Consider the following 6,000-nt stretch of genomic DNA (forward strand, 5'->3'; position numbering starts at 1 on the left):
TTTTTACTGTGGAGCCACAAGTAGGAATACACTCTCTGCTGGCACATCTTTCTCCGGTTTGGAAGGAACTCGGCGTGGAAAAGACCCTGACCAAAGAAATTTTTAAATCTTCTCTATTTGAACGTTTGAGAACAGCCGTCAACAAAGCACATTTTATAGTCGCCGGAGAAAACGAATGCGAGAGCTCGAGCTCTACGTCACATCTCCTTGAGGAACAGCAAGACCGATTATCTGATTCAATGGACGACCTTTTTGATCAAACGGCGAAGGATTCAAGTCTTTTTTCTCTGGCTTAAGACGATGTAAGCGTCGATGTGCCTCCAGTGACAAATCACTCTCCAAAAAGCCCGCCAAGCACTGTCGAAATCCCGCCAAAATCTTATTCGCTGGAAGGAGCCCAAGACGCTGGATTACTCCAGATATTCTAGCTTCCACTTCAACATCTTCGTGTTCGCTTGGGCGATCTGTATAATCAACGTCACAGATACAGTATGGTTTCTATATCAGTCATTTTAGCCTCCTTGAAATGTCAATCATAATCCAAAAATTATTATTTCAGGTTACCTTTGTATTGTTACTTGCTTCTTACTTAATAGACCAAATTATAGGGCTACCCTCTCCCTCAGAGCTTACAGGCGGCGCGCCCAAGATTCTGAGGTGAAGGTAGTCTCTCTTTTGAAATGTCGGTCATAATCCAAACAATTTTTGTAGGTGATTTTTGTAGTGTCATAGGCCAAATTATATTTTAAAATGTCGGTCATAATACAAATTATTTTTGTAGGTTGTTTTTGTACTGTCATTTGTTTTTGAAATAGGCCAAATTATGGGGCTACCCTCTCCCTCAGAGCTTACAGGCGGCGCGCCCAAGATTCTGAGGTGATGGTAGTCTCTCTTTTGAAATGTCGGTCATTATCCAAATTATTAGTTTAGATCATCTTTGTACTGTCATTTGTTTTGAAATAGGCCAAAATATGGGGCTACCCTCTCCCTCAGAGCTTACAGGCGGCGCGCCCAAGATTCTGAGGTGATGGTAGTCTCTCTTTTAAAATGTCGGTCATTTAACCAAATTATTATTGTAGGTTATTTTTGTATTGTCATTTGTTTCTGAAATAGGCCAAATTATGGGGCTTCCCTCTCCCTCAGAGCTTACAGGCGGCGCGCCCAAGATTCTGAGGTGATGGTAGTCTCTCTTTTGAAATGTCGGTCATTATCCAAATTATTAGTTTAGATCATCTTTGTACTGTCATTTGTTTTGAAATAGGCCAAAATATGGGGCTACCCTCTCCCTCAGAGCTTACAGGCGGCGCGCCCAAGATTCTGAGGTGATGGTAGTCTCTCTTTTAAAATGTCGGTCATTTATCCAAATTATTACTGTAGGTTATTTGTGTATTGTCATTTGTTTCTGAAATAGGCCAAATTATGGGGCTTCCCTCTCCCTCAGAGCTTACAGGCGGCGCGCCCAAGATTCTGAGGTGATGGTAGTCTCTCTTTTGAAATGTCGGTCATTTATCCAAATTATTATTGTAGGTTATTTTTGTATTGTCATTTGTTTTTGAAATAGGCCAAAATATGGGGCTACCCTCTCCCTCAAAACTTACAGGCGGCGCGCCCAAGATTCTGAGGTGAAGGTAGTCTCTCTTTTAAAATGTCGATCATTTATCCAAATTATTATTGTAGGTTATTTTTGTATTGTCATTTGTTTCTGAAATAGGCCAAATTATGGGGCTTCCCTCTCCCTCAGAGCTTACAGGCGGCGCGCCCAAGATTCTGAGGTGATGGTAGTCTCTCTTTTGAAATGTCGGTCATTATCCAAATTATTAGTTTAGATCATCTTTGTACTGTCATTTGTTTTGAAATAGGCCAAAATATGGGGCTACCCTCTCCCTCAGAGCTTACAGGCGGCGCGCCCAAGATTCTGAGGTGATGGTAGTCTCTCTTTTGAAATTATAATTGTAGGTTATTTTTGTAGTGTCATTTGTTTTTGAAATAGGCCAAATTATGGGGCTACCCTCCCCCTCAGAGCTTACAGGCGGCGCGCCCAAGATTCTGAGGTGATGGTAGTCTCTCTTTTGAAATGTCGGTCATTATCGAAATTATTGGTTTAGATCATCTTTGTACTGTCATTTGTTTTGAAATAGGCCAAAATATGGGGCTACCCTCTCCCTCAGAGCTTACAGGCGGCGCGCCCAAGATTCTGAGGTGATGGTAGTCTCTCTTTTAAAATGTCGGTCATTTAACCAAATTATTATTGTAGGTTATTTTTGTATTGTCATTTGTTTCTGAAATAGGCCAAATTATGGGGCTTCCCTCTCCCTCAGAGCTTACAGGCGGCGCGCCCAAGATTCTGAGGTGATGGTAGTCTCTCTTTTGAAATGTCGGTCATTATCCAAATTATTAGTTTAGATCATCTTTGTACTGTCATTTGTTTTGAAATAGGCCAAAATATGGGGCTACCCTCTCCCTCAGAGCTTACAGGCGGCGCGCCCAAGATTCTGAGGTGATGGTAGTCTCTCTTTTAAAATGTCGGTCATTTATCCAAATTATTACTGTAGGTTATTTGTGTATTGTCATTTGTTTCTGAAATAGGCCAAATTATGGGGCTTCCCTCTCCCTCAGAGCTTACAGGCGGCGCGCCCAAGATTCTGAGGTGATGGTAGTCTCTCTTTTGAAATTATAATTGTAGGTTATTTTTGTAGTGTCATTTGTTTTTGAAATAGGCCAAATTATGGGGCTACCCTCTCCCTCAGAGCTTACAGGCGGCGCGCCCAAGATTCTGAGGTGATGGTAGTCTCTCTTTTGAAATGTCGGTCATTATCCAAATTATTAGTTTAGATCATCTTTGTACTGTCATTTGTTTTGAAATAGGCCAAAATATGGGGCTACCCTCTCCCTCAGAGCTTACAGGCGGCGCGCCCAAGATTCTGAGGTGATGGTAGTCTCTCTTTTAAAATGTCGGTCATTTATCCAAATTATTATTGTAGGTTATTTGTGTATTGTCATTTGTTTCTGAAATAGGCCAAATTATGGGGCTTCCCTCTCCCTCAGAGCTTACAGGCGGCGCGCCCAAGATTCTGAGGTGATGGTAGTGTCTCTTTTGAAATTATAATTGTAGGTTATTTTTGTAGTGTCATTTGTTTTTGAAATAGGCCAAATTATGGGGCTTCCCTCTCCCTCAGAGCTTACAGGCGGCGCGCCCAAGATTCTGAGGTGAAGGATGTCTCTCTTTTAAACTGTCAGTCGTCAACCATAGTATTATTGAATTTTCATTTTCCAGAGTTCATAGTGGTACCTTCTTTATAGTTTTACGTGATTTGTGGCAAAGACAAGTCCAGGCTAACAATTCTATTCTACTTTATGCGTGGTGCGACAATCACCGTGGCTGACTGGCCTCTAAAGTTCCTTTATAATTTGGACGTTTCTCAGGAGTTCCTTCACTGCTTGTAATCCAGAATTGGCGATTCTCAGCAGCTTGAAGCTCTTGCATTGCATCAGTTGTTCCTTGGACGGCGACCTTTTCTTGTCCCGAGTACAATATCGATTCTCGATTCTCGACTCTCGATTACCGTATCTTGCTCGTGCAAGGTTTCGGCAACGGGACCAGTACTAAAACCATTGCAGGAAAACTGTTTGGTAGAAGAAGAGTAAAATGGTGGCTTCGGTGAGTTACCTGTCTGATGCTCGGTATATCACTGCCAAACTGCGCAACAGAATGCACGAAAAACCCCTCCGGTACTTGAAAAAAAAGAAAAAGAACCTGACTGATGTAATTTAGTAACTTATTCATGGTGTTCAGCTTCCGGTTTATTCATCTTATTGCCAGTTGTAGGCAAAGTTCACGCGCACATTATCGCAATCTAACTGGGTCGATTGTGAGGAAACTATTATGTCAGTCATTGACTAAAAACCCCCGCGCGTTAAGCCTTTGTGCGACGGACGTCCCTTAGAAATATAAATTGCCCACAATGATCACCAATTCTACTTGCAAAGTGTTGCTGATTGAGTTGTGTAATGTATTCTAGAGTGTAAATTTAGTACTAACCTCGCAGACAAGGATGCAATGAGACATTTATTTTGCGTAGTTAGGCCTGCTATCCATTGGGCAACCATCCCTTTTATTTTCTTTCGATAGCCTGTCCATGCACTAACCTTTGGGTACAGAAGCTAGCTGCCTCTCGCTGTACCAAAACTTGATAGTATTGGCGTTCAATAGTTTTAACGGGTGCTCACAAAACACCGGGACTGCATCGTGCGCCTTTGGCGCTTTGGTATCCTGCGAGCTTTGGTTCATCGCGTTTTGAAAGATGGAAATTTTGATATTCCCGCGAAAAAGAAGACCGATAAAACGCGTCTTTGATTGACTACAGTGAAACGTCCGGAAATGAAGGATGTTTTGAAAGAAACGGGAAAACTGATGAAAGTAAATATTTGTTTTGATAAGTGAAATTAATGAGAAATAACCATAAACTAATTTTGTGTTTTTGTTTTTTAAAAGCGGTTTGTCTAGTACCAGATTTGTACAATTATTTTCAATCAAACATGGATCGGGTTTTGTTAATTATGACAGAATGTAATTAAAAAGCATTATGTTGACAGCTACAAGGCACATGCTTGCCTTAAGCTGCGAGTATCCCGCCATGTTTTAAACAAAGGGCCTCTGACTAAGCCGGCATTCTAATCCGCCACAAATATGTGAAGCACGCGTCTTTCAAAGTCGCCTAGTACTTAAAATCGGGGCTCTGGCCTGTTATGTCGTTTCCTTCTTTCCTCCGTTGGTCCCTGAAAAAAAAAAAAACACTACAAAAGGCAAAGAAGCTTTTCAAGGTAAGTTTGTTGTCATTATCGAAGGATTCGCTGGTTAATTTTTTTTGGGAAAACCTCTCGAATTTCTGCCAGTTGACTCTCGTCTTCAATTGTGATCTGCGTTAAAATTTTCAAACACTGACTAGAATTCTCTTCCTCGGTAAGGTTACAATTTCTACATCAGCTTCCTTCTCATTAAAACAAAGGTAGGTTAAAATTTGAAAAGACAAAGTCAACATACCAGTCAAAGGAGGATTATGCAGTCTTCCCATGATACATTTCGCCGTAATATATTGTCGAATTGGTTTGTGGCGTCATCATTTTAAAGACGGAGGGTATGGATATTTTCTGGAACTACGCAATTCGGAAAAAAAAATTTCTCCAGAGACTTCATGGAGCACGAAAGATTGTGTGATCGATACCTATTTAGCCTGCGAGCAAGCTCTCCTATTTGGGCGAGCGAAGCGAGCAGCGCGAGAAGGCGCGAGGGGCCGGCAGTCGCGTCTCCTCTCGCGTGCTTCTCGCGCGTGTACTTTTCACGATATCCCCCAAATGGAGAGCTTGCTCGCAGGCTAATGCTTATTATTTTAAATGATTGTTGACAAGTTTGCCCCGACATACTTGTATAACATGACACCTCTCAAAAGATCACGCAATTCACAGCTAACTGCAGAAATCTTGATGTACTGCGTTGTTTCTTTGTTAATTGTTCGTAAATGTCTATAAAAAGGGGAAAATATCTTGCTTTTCCAGTTTGTTTCTTCCTTTACATCAAGACGAAAGATAATAATAACTTTATTTATCCATCTTTCAAAAATATATACAATGGATTTACAATACTATAAAATGCTGTCAAGTGATTATTCTAATAAAGAAAAGTACTAAAGAAAAGTAAGTAAGTAAGTAAGTAAAAATAACAGATCATTAAAGGAGTCTTGCAGCTCTTATGTTATGAATGAATTTGCAGGTCCTGCAGCTTAAAATCGAATAATGTTCGCTCTTAAATTTAAGGATTTACATTCTAACACAGCACTGCCTTCTCTCTCAAGGGGTGCGGCGCGTATTCGAGTGAATGCCGTTTCCCCAGAGACCCGTAGTAGCTGACGTTATTTTCAGGAGATTGCATTAGACCAGATCAGAGTTGGGTCGTCACGTAACCAAAGTGAAAGTTTTTCCCAGTTCCCTTTGTCATTTTATACC

The sequence above is a fragment of the Porites lutea genome, chromosome 2 (genome assembly GCF_958299795.1).
Source record: "Porites lutea chromosome 2, jaPorLute2.1, whole genome shotgun sequence".
Classification (NCBI taxonomy): Eukaryota; Metazoa; Cnidaria; class Anthozoa; order Scleractinia; family Poritidae; genus Porites; species Porites lutea.